Source organism: Rousettus aegyptiacus, unplaced genomic scaffold (assembly GCF_014176215.1).
Source record: "Rousettus aegyptiacus isolate mRouAeg1 unplaced genomic scaffold, mRouAeg1.p scaffold_m13_p_6, whole genome shotgun sequence".
NCBI classification, from domain to species: domain Eukaryota; kingdom Metazoa; phylum Chordata; class Mammalia; order Chiroptera; family Pteropodidae; genus Rousettus; species Rousettus aegyptiacus.
The window spans coordinates 19431371-19443706 of NW_023416309.1; positions in this window are offsets into that span (position 1 = coordinate 19431371).

Sequence of the window (12336 nt, forward strand, 5' to 3'; positions counted from 1 at the left end):
GACTTTTGCCCCTGACTCCAAGAAACTCTACAATAAGAGAAGGAAAGAAGATGAGGAGTGGCTTTGAGTGTCCAATGGATCTGAAAATCATGTTAACCATTCATTAGCAGTTGAAAGTTTTTTGATATGTAAAAATTGTGATTTTCTAAGGAATAAATTTGAATCATTACATACTCTAAAGGTGCTATACGGGTCCTCATTGCTTCTTTGAATTCAAGTATTTATTGAGAATCTGATTTGGTTCAACACTGTAACAGATACTGGGGATAGACAAGAGAGCATAACTTCTGCATAGTTGTGAAATTGGTTATTTAACTATAATTGTGAAAGGTGCTATGAAAGTTAATTATAGAGTTCCATGATAGCCTATAACTTTGGGAACTCGTTTTAATCCAGGGAATCATAAGAGGCTTATCTGAAGAATCAATGCATTGCCTGGGTTATGAATGATGATATAGCAATTAATGAGACACAGTGAGGATGAGATGAAAAGAAAGTAATAATTTGAGAATGCTTTGAGGTGAGAAAAGAAAATAGAGTATTAGAGAAACAGAGAAGACAGGTGTATGCAAAGAGTAGAAAGTGATGGGAAGAGGTTAGGGCTGATCATTCAAGATAGTACAGGCATGTAAAAACTTAGCCCTTTTTCAAAAAAAAACTAGAAAATTATTGGAAGGTTTTCAGAAGAAGAATCATAGTATTAGATTTATACATACTTTTGGAAGTGCTAGTGGAATAAAGATTAAAAAAAACAGCTTCTAGAAATTATGACTCATTGGCTCTCACATGGAAGACACCATGAATCACAGGATTTTAGAGGAAGATGCTGGAGATGGTCCTAACTGTCTTAAAAAAAAAAAAATGAACTCGATAATTCTCAGTCTGGAGACAATATGAAGCTCTGGGCATACAAAAGGGGCCCCCACTGCTACAGATTTTAATTGTTTCACCCTTGAAGGAGATTAAGCTTTAGAGTTACATTTCTTCCTATGAGTGACTCTCTCTGAAGTGTGACCAGAAAACAGTGACTTCTCTTCTGTCTTCTAAATCTCACTTGAATTTTTCTTAATTAAAGACTTGAAAATGGGAACAAAGCATGAAAGGAATTCTGTAAACTTTAGTTTCAGGATTCTCCTCATTAATATAGATGAGAGTTAACGACAATAATAGGATAAAAATTTGTTAATGTTACTATGTGAGATACCTTTGCTTAATATGATACATTTTTACCTAATTATTATTTATTTAGTACTGCTTACATTGAAATCCTGACCCAGAGGTTGATAAATACTGTCTTAATGCGTAAAGTTAATTGATTATGCAAAAACAGAAATTTCAATGTGGCTTTACTCTCCATGTACTTTATATGTAACCTTACTAAACTCTTGTGAAATGAGAAAGGTCTTTGGTTTCTTTTTAAAAATGTAGCCCTAAGAGGACAGCTGATTGTACTGATGATGGAAATTTTAAGAAATAATAATAATAATAATTAATAATAATAATAATAATGAAGAGAAGGAGGAGGAGGAGGAGGAGGCAGTAAAGGAAGAGGAGGAGAAAGGGAAGAAGAGATAGAAGAGGGAGATAATAAATGATAAATTTACCCCCTCTCCCTCATAGGTATTTAATTTGTCTGTTTTAAATAAAGAATGAAAAAGCCAGTCCTTGTGGCTATGTCTTTGATGTCAATGAAGATACCATTCAATCCTTAGGTAATTAAATAAATGGGATTCATAAAATGATAGAAGTTAGAGCTCTAGAAAATGCAAACATTTCCCATCACATTAAAGGTATAAATTTAGTTTAAATTGAAAACTGAGATAACTTGTTTTATAGGACTGAAAAGTTTTCCATGTGACTCATAAAAAAAATTTAAATAATTAAAAAAAGGCATCTACAAAAATGTTTATGACATAGTAGGTAATAAATTTACTAGTGCAATTATAGACTAATAATGTTTTCTCCATGGGTCAGCATGAGAATTTATGAAGCATTTTTCTGTTTTGAAGTTGAAGGTAACAAGAGAGATGGTTTCAGCTTTCTGAAGTTATTGCAATACATTTTCTCACAATTTGAAAGGTTTTGATTTGGACTAGTGAGAAAATATATTTTGAAGCAAAAAATGACCTTCAGGTTTGAAACAACCAAATTTAGACTGACTCTCACATGTTTTTTATGTAAGCTTTATTGTGATGTCATTTTTGTCCTATAAACTTGTGCATAAAAAAGCCTTTAATGCAAGAATAAAAATATGTTAGCCATATTTTAACAGTTCAATAAAAAGGTAATGCTGATTTAATTTTTTAGTAGGTGTATTATTTTAACAGGAAAAAAAGAAACATTTTGCCCCTGACTGAGTATTTACTTTTTTTTTAATGCTCTGTATGTTATGATCTCCAACTAGATTCATGTTTTTATATTCTTATATGTTTATATCTCTCGGTGAAATATCTATACATGTTTCCTTGGGACATCTCCCATAAGAGATGGCAGAAGGTATATTTTTTGGTGTTTTATTCCTTTTGTGTTCTATCACCTATTGAGAAAATTACACCTAGTGTCCAATAAACTATTAAGCTTCCAAATTTGGTTTAAATAATTATATTAAAGTAAGAGAGGTTAAGAAATAATTTAACATTATTTATCTTTACCATAATTTCTGTGGGGGAAACAATATTTTCATCATTAAAACTGTTATTACATACGAATATATTTCTAAGAGTAATAGTTCTGCTTGATGCTTTTGATTAATAATGATATTTACTGAGTATTCACTATGTTTGGGGAACTGTCATAAGCATATTTCTTAAATTATTTCATGTAATCACAAAAAACACACTAGAATTCTCATTTACAAAAAATGTAACAGAGAAATAAATAACTTGTTAAGGTTTAATTGCCCTCGGTCATCTCTTCTTTCCTATCATATTTTTCTAAATCTCAATAGTATACCCCAGGGGAAAACTAAAAACAACTGCATCTTTTATTTCCTTATCAAAATTTTTTTCTCATGCTTTACTGGCAGCCAGCTCTCAGGCATACAGGTATCATTTTTATATTAATCACTTTATGCAGAACTTCCGTAAATGAAGAGAGTTCATTCTCCAGGAGGAAATTTGGAATCCAGTTACTAATATTGTTTACATTGTAGTACTCGAAACACAAATTAATAGAAAAAGGTAAATTATCCAATGATTTGATCAATATCATAAAAATTTTAACCTGCTCCATGTAGTAGTTTTAGATGCAAATTAGAATGTTGCAACACAAAAGGTCAAAAGCACTCTTAAGGAAAGGATATTTTTGTCTCAGTGACCTCATGAGTTATAGAACTCTGCCATTAGCTATAACTGACATATAGTCACTCAGTTCTCTTTTCAGTCATGTCTTTAGAGGCTCAGTAGGGCAACTACATTACATAAAAATAGATTTTTTAAAGGTATACATTGTAATGATTTAATATATGCATACATTGAAAAATGATTACCCCACGATCAATTAATTCATCACTTCATATGGTTCCCTTTTTCTTCTTTTTTTTTTTTTTTGCAAGAACACAAAATGTATTTGTGTGTACATCCAATATTACTAACTGTAGTCACCATGCTGTAAGTTAGAATTAGTGACATGTTTTTGGACTCAGGAACTTTCTTAAGTTCCTACTCTATCTGCTGCTGAGTCACTGTACTCTTCCACTGACAATTCACTTTGTAATTTTGTTTTTTCCTCCAGTTTTGCTTTTGGAGTTTAAATTCCTAATCTAAATTAAAAAATCTAGTTTTTTGATAAGCAATTCATTTGTACCTGAATTGGCTTTTCAATTAATTCCATAGAAATGATGGTCTACTTTCAGACAATTTCCAAAAATCACTCACAGACTCAGCTTTATGCTTCTCTAGATATCTATTTTTTGGTTGCTACATTACATAGTTTTGGGTAAAGACCATTGACCATTCCTTCTCCTTCACAGGCCCCTGCCTTGTCTTCCATTCTTGGTCTGTTCTTATGCATTCTCTGCACATTCATTAGGCAATTTCAGTCTTTTTTATGATTATGAGTTTGATGTCTATGCTAATGACTCTCAGGCCTATATCTGCAGCTCCTTTTATTTCAGCCTATATACCCAATTGTCTGTTGCAAATATCCAGTTAGATTGTTATAGGCATTCATCCTTAATCAAGATTCAAATCAGGTTTCAGCTCTTAGAAGACCGTATTCAACCCTGAGGCTTTATTAACTGTTATCCACTGTACTCCTATTGTGTCTTATGAATACCTCTGTGGAACATTTACTGTAATGAGTCATGGTTATCTGTTTCATCTGTTAATCTCTTACTGGATTGCAAGTTCTCTGCGGGGCAGAAATTTTGGCCGAATAGGCCTTGCATTTCCAGCCTCAGGTAGAGTTTCTGCAACATTTTAGGTAACAGATAAATATAAGTAGTTTATTAGAAAGAAAGTTCAGGCCCTTGAACAATGAACGAGTTTTCCTTGGGAGATAAGATGTGTTGCAGTTAAATTTTAGACAACTACTTTCCAGAGAAGATATAGACCTGGATTATGCATAAAATTGGAAGTTAGACTACATAAACTCTATGATCTATTTCATGCCTGAAACTTTATAAATCTATGATCCTGTAATGCTTTGGGGAAAAAAAATACATAAAATAGAAAAGTTAACTTTTTTTGGCATTGTATCCAAAGTTTCTAATTAATAATTGTGCCAGTACTAAATGCACTACTTAATTGCTTAGAAATCAAATTACATTAACACTACCAAAAGCTATTGAAAATTGGCACAAATACCATCAACAGATGAAGTATCATTTAAATTAAATGCTTCATTTATTTGATTATTTTAAAATCATCATATGAGTTTAGAGTAAATGAACACATAACTTAAAACAATTTACTTTTGGCAAATATTCGGGTCTTCTAGGGACAGGATCTGAGTGTACGCATTCTGAAATATTGAAGAGCAACCTCCAATTTGGCTCTATCCTTAATGTGTTTTAACATGTTGACAAAGCAAGATATTTGAGCTTATTACAAATTGAGAAAAGTGAGGTGGACATATTTTCATGCTGAGGCAAAATGCAAACTCAGATTCAATAGCTAGAATTTATATCTATTTTAAAGAAGAAAAATAAAAATTCAGTGATTTGCTTAATATCATACATAGCAAGGAAATGACAGGAATTCATGTCTTTTTTATTTATGTTATTATATATGTATTTATGACTATTTCTCTTTGGTTAAATATTTGTTTCTGAAAGGATTCTGTTAGCCCATATAGTCACAAAGGAGACCACACCCTTGTGGTTTTCTGCACATGAGTGTTAGCATGTGTGTGTGTGTGGGGGGGGGTAGAAGTGAGTATTATGAGGTCAAAATATTAGGTAGATATACCACAGGTATTAAACTGGTGGATAGAGAAGATGGTCAGAGTTTGATTTTTTAAAAGAAGATTAGTGTCCATTCTTATAGTTTAGCTTCTTGTTTTCCTCTATCCCTTCTCAGCAACATAAGATATTGGCTTCCTATCACATCAGAAATGTAACAGAGAGAGAACTCTCACACCAAAAACAGAGAGTAAAGGACTATGCTCTCTGAGGGATTTGTAATCCCTCAAAATGCCTCTGAATTTAATTACCTAGGAGCTATAACTACTTCAACTCCAGGACCATTTTACGAGTTCCTATGGACTTTCAAGGGCAACCAGGTAATTGCGACTTAAGATGAAATCTTCTGAAACTTCAAGGTTTGAATTTTGCCCAATGGTAGTTCTGTAACTAACAGAAGAGCCCTGAGCCCAGCGAAATTATATAATGTTGGTAGGAGTACCCAAACCTTCTTAACTCTTTTAAAGATTATGAAGATTACTTCATTTTCTCATCATTTTTCTTCCTTTTATTTTCATCTTTTCCTTCTTAGACATAGAAAATTGTACTAATGTAAACTTAGAAGTATCTCAGCCACAGGCAAAACAACATTCATGAGGGATTCAAGTTGACGATTCATAGGGACTGTTATTCTATAGTTATAGTTTTACTCAAAGTCTCATTCTTTTGTACATGTGCATATTATATTTCCAGATAATACTTTCACAATGAATATTTTCTTCATGTAGTTTTGACTACAAAAGTTGTTTTGAGAAATTACTTTGTCACTGGAATGTTCAATACTGCATCTCTTTTCATCCCCAAATGCACATTACTATAGTTATTTAGGCATTCTAATGACTGTGTTTCTCTAACTGTAAGAAAGGCAAGTTTCCCCCATTTAATTAATCAAACTGAGCTCCATTTCAAGGGGATGAATTGTATCATCATGAGGTTTTAATAAATTATAAATCTTTCAATGGTTAAAGGCAACAACATTTCCTAAGCTTAACATAATGGAATTGGGCTAATTCATTCAGAGCTCCATTCCCTGGGACTGAGATATGCTTGCCCTCAGGCAAGTGGCATGAATTACTCGACATTTCTGACAGAGAAAGAACAAGGTAGAATTAGAAATCCCTTTCCAAGTTCCTACATAATGTTTTTGCTCTAGATCTTTAATAATCACTAATACAAATTGTCATATACAGATAAATATTGAAGTTGAGTTCTCAGCTGGTAAAAACAATGTATACTGAAACACTATCTAGATATTGAGAGAAGAGTCAATATCATAGATGAATTGGATTACCTTCCAAGAGACTAAATATTTGGTTAATATATTTTCTTTAAAAATCCATTGTTTTTCTTCATTGAAAGAAGCCAAGTCAGCATTGAATCTGGAGTGCAGGTCATGTCAAAACATTGTAATGTGATCCCATAATAATTCATATAATTTGAGAGTTTAAATCTTCCTCACAATCTCTGAAGAAACTGGGATTTGAGACATAATCAACTTCTGTACAACCTAATCAGAATGTTTAACTCGGCAACTACAACAGTTAACTACTACAATGGCTATCTGGATTAGATAATTTAATATTTGTATTTCTGACTAGTCATTTGAAAACTCGAAAATGCATAACTTGAAGTAGATTGTCATTTTGGGGGGGAGGGTGCAGATATATATTGTGTATGTAGAGAAGACAGTGGGAGCTTAGTCACTGCTTAACATTCCCATGTTAATGTGACCTTATATCCTCCATTATTATTCATTAAGATCTGAAAGAGTATTTTGAATTTTCTGTTTACTAAAATTAAAATTTTTAGTGCATTTAATGAGAGACATTATATTTGATAATTTGTGACTTGTCGAAAGATACCTCAAATTCAAGGGCCTACTATATGATAGTTTTTATAAAATAAATATCAGCATATTACAGACAGAACATTAATTTGGTACAAGAGGACCATGATTCAACTCAGCTCCCGTACTCTTAAAATGTGTTCCATGGAACAAATGTTATTTCTTCAAGAGGGTAGAAACCTGAATGCCATTTCTTGACATGTCTTTCTCATTTATCTCTCACATCATTGCTAAGTCCTGAAAATTCTCTTTTTTTTCCCCTCAGCTTTATTGAGATATAACTGACATGTAGCATTATATGTTTGACGTGTACAATGTTCTAATTTGAAACACATATATATAGCAAAACAACTACCACCATAGCATTGACTAACATTTCCATCATGTCACATAATTACCATTTAATTTTTTTGTGGTGAGAACATTTAAGGTCTATTTTCTTACTAACATTCAAGTATATAATACAGGATTATTAACTATAATTACCATGCTGTACATGAGGTCCCCAGAATTTATTCATCCATAATGAAAGTTTGCAATCTTAGACCAGCGTCTCCTGATCTCACCCATCTGCAGCCCCTGAAAACCACTATTCTAGTTTCTATAAATTCAGCTTTAGTACCACATAAGTAATGCCATGCAATATTTATTGTCTTTGTATTCCTTTGGCATACCCTCAATCGTGTGTGTGTGTGTGTGTGTGTGTGTGTGTGTGTGTGTTTTCTTACTCTGGCACTACAAGATGTTCCAGTCTCATTTTGTGTTTTTTTCTACCCCAATCCTGAAACAGTTATTTCTCTAAGGAGTTGTGGCTTCTTTTAATGGAGAATTTTATTCCTTTTATTGATCTTGATTGTAACCAAGATCAGGGGGTGAGGTTACTGAGGCATAGCTGCTTCTAGGTCCACTCTACTGATAGAGCAAAGAAGTAGATGTGTTATACTAACCTGTATGTATGTGTGTGTGTGTGTGTGTGTGTATGTGTGTGTGTGTGTGTATACACACACAGACTCTATTCCCTGCCAAACTCAAACTTTGATTTGGATGTTGAGAATAATCAATCTACATATATACTAAAAGGGTATGAAGATGTTTATTATTTCACACAATGAGGCTTTCTGGGGAGGGCAAGGTGGCTCCCAAGCAAATCTAAAAGTGACTTGAGATAATAGGTAATGAAGACCGGCTTGAGGTTTTATGATGGTTAGTGGGTGGGTAAGGCATCCTGCACATGGCTGAACTTCCCAGAACTTGCCAGAGAGGAAAAGTCTGGACTTTTTTAATAGCCTACACAGATGTAGGGCAGAAGAGGCATATGTATGGATAAACTCATATTTTCTTAATACAGATACATATGGTTACACATAAAAATATTAATCTATCTGTATTAAGAGAATGAGTTCATCCTGATGTTCCTAATCTATTACCACGTGCATAATTTTCCTTTCTTGCAATCTTTATCTGATTTTGGTATCAGATAATGCTGGCCTCATAGAATAAATTAGGAATTGTTGCTTCTGCTTCCATTTTCTGGAAGACATTGTAGAGAATTGGTATCATGTCTTGCTTAATAGTTTTCAGAGAATTCCCTAGTGATAAGTACCGTATGGACCTGATAATTTCTTATTGGAGGTTATAGGTTATTTTGGTGTGTTCTTCAAGAAATTGGCTTACTTCATGTATATTATCAAACTTATGGGCATTAAATTATTCAAGTGTTCCTTATATAATTTCAATTTCCATTGGAACAAAACACTAAAACGTCTCTCTAAAATTTCACTCATTTTATTGATCTCTTTGAAGAATCATGTTTTTATTTTACTATTTTTTCTCTTTTCAATTTTACTTATTTCTGCTCTAAATTTTATTATTTTTTTCTTCTTCTTGGTTTAAATTTAATTTGCTTTTCCAGTTTTCTAAAATGGAAATTTTATTTATTGATTTTAGATGTTTAAAAAATTCTAACATGTTTTTAATGCTATAAGTTTATTAGGAACACCATTCCACTAATTTTGTAGATTACATTGCAATTTTACTTAGTTCAAATACTTAAAAAAATTTATCTTGAGTCTTCTTTTCCATAGATTTAAGTTAGATGAGTGTTGAATACTTTCTAAATACTTGAGGATTTCCCAGCTATATTTATTTTATTAATTTTTGGTTTAATTCCACTATAAAGTGAGAACATACTTGTACTATTTCTATTGTCTTAAATTTGTGAATGTGTGTTTTATAACCCAGAATATGGCCTACTTTGGTGAAAGTTTCATTCAGCTACAGAAGAACCAAGGGAGGACTTCCTGTAGAGAATTTATCTCCATTCACCTTGAGTAACATGTAGGATAATCAAAATAAATATTTTGGACTGACCTGGTAAGAATCTGGCTTTCATTCAGCATCAGAGGTGAAAGAAGGGTATTATTGGGTTAAAATAGGTTGACAGGAATCTGTTAGACTTGTCCCTCAGTGAAGTGGTCCATCTCACAAAAAGATTTTCTGGTTGCCACTAAAAAAGCCTTCTCTTCCCCCAGCTTCCAGACACCAACATCCTTCCAATTTCTGCTTTAGTTGGATGCAGCATCCTATACATGAAACTTATGTTGATTTTATTGTTATTGCTGGCCAGAACATGTTTATGCTTATTGAATTTCTGCTTGCTCTATCAATAAATAATAATGGATTTGTCTTGTTTATTCTTAGAGATCTATCAGTTTTTGGCTCATGTATTTTTACACTTTATTGTTAGGTATGTATTGTTAGGTATGAATTTTTATGTCCCTTTGAGAATTGACCCCTTTAAGTAGTATCACTTTTTATCCTTCACAGTTTTACTTATTTTGAATTATGCTTTGTCTGCAATTAATATAGCTGTTTCACTAGATTCCAAATAGAGTTAGGATGGTATTTCTTTCCTCTTCCATTTACTTTTAATGTATTAAAGGCTTCATGTTTAAATTAGGTGTCTTGTAGACAACATATACCTGGGCCTTTTCTATGTAGTCTCAAAAATTTGTCTTTTAATTAACATGCTTAGGCCATTCATGTTTAAATTGTTATTTTGACTATATTTGAATTAATATACACTGTGTCTGTAACTGGTTATTTGTTGTTAGAAGTTTCTTTTTCTGATTTCTCTGGTTTAATTGAAAATTTTATATAATTTCATTTTATCTTTTTTCTTAGCATAACAATGATATTTTTTAAAAGAATTATGGTTTCCCTAGATTTACCTTTTACACTTTAAAATAATCAGATTCTAGGACGTGCCGTGATTCCATAGTGTAGCAGTTAGCACGTCTGCTTTCCATACAGAAGGTCCTAGATTCATACCCCAACAGAGCCACAACCCATGGTCTGTGGCCATGCCATCCTGAATAAGCCCAATGTTTGATCTCATAAGCTAAGCAGGGTTGAGCCTGATTAGTACTTAGATGGGAGACCACCTAGGAAGACCAGGTGCTGTAGGCATAAATAATAATAAACAATTTTAAAAAACAATCAAATTCTATCTTCAATAAATACTATGTCACTTTATAAATAGTACAGATACCTTATAACATAGTATATATTCCCAATTACTCCCCCTGCCACTTGTGATATTGCTGTAATTTTTTTCCATTTATTTATTAATATTCTATAATAACAATATACCATACTCAAACTTTCCCTTGTTCTCCAGAAATACTACTCGATTAGTCTTCAAATATCCTAAAATTTGTGATTCAGATGATTCCACTTAATAGGCTATTTCCACTTGTGCACTCTCTGCCTTCTCTTATCCTGGTATAGTATTCATTCTTTAGCTTTTAGCTTAAATTTCCCTCCGTTTAGTATTAGGAAGCTTCCCTGCTCCTCCAGACTATCCGAGATTGCCCTGTATATACACTCACAGTACTTTCTTATTTCTACTGTTATGATACTTATTGAGATTGTAATCAATTAAGATTATTGGAGAATTCTTCAAATAATTTAACCAGACAAACTCTTTTTCAAGAACATATAACAACAACTGGTAGGGCATTATTATTGTAAAGTGTACCTTTAGAGAAATGCTCCCTTAGCTCCAATGCACTTTTCTTAAGCAGGTCTAAATTAAGAATGGGCTAACTATGGCCTATAGTCCAAATTTGGCCCACCATCTTTTTTGTACAGTCTATGAACTAGGAATCATTTTCTACATATCTAAATGATAAAAACATAAAAATGAATATTTCGTGATGTTTAAATTATGAAATTAAATTAAATTTTAATTTCAGTGAACACAAATAGAGACTTTAGGACACAAAATTCCTATTTTTTTTTTTTTTTACTACAACAGCTAGATTGAGTAGTTGTGACAGAGATTATATGGTTCATAAGTCGTATTTATTATCTGGACTTTCACAGAAAAAGTTTATCACTCCTGGTCTAAGTCATAAATAAAGATGAGATGTTTGAGGAATAGCATCCAGTTCTGATGTCACAACTATCAAATATTACCATTCCAACTGGGAATAAAACATAAACTTGGGTACAATTAATGTATTTTATAAAAACTAGAAGTAAGTAAAATGGTGTATAGAAAGAGCACAGTTCTGATAGTTATATGACCCAATTTTGAGTCCTAGTTTTCTCCAAAATTTAATGATGTGGAAGGAGTTATGGTTTGAAGGGAGTTAAGGATTGGGGGAGTTTTGTTTTTTAAAAAAATAAGTGTTTTTAGTTCATGTGAATAATCTTTACACAGAAATGTAATCATATATTCAGGAAAAAAAATAAGCTACATAACTCTAAGTAGATCACTATAACTGTCCTAAGTTGTTATGTTTGTTTTTTACAAAAACATGAAAAAAAAAATTCTTACTAAAGTTTCCATTTGTGAGAAAGATTCTCAAACTATCAATCTGGAAGCATAATTTAAGTCCTTTGTCATTTGTTCATGTTATTGAGTATCACCCTGAGAAATGGCAGTGTTTTTGTCTATATTGACTTTCAAATACCTTACCCAAAAAACATTAGTAAGGTCTTGTTGTTGCTGTAGTTATTGGACTCGTCCTTAGCTTCAGGCTAGACCTTATCTAAAGGAATGCCAGCAAAGTCTGCAGTAGAC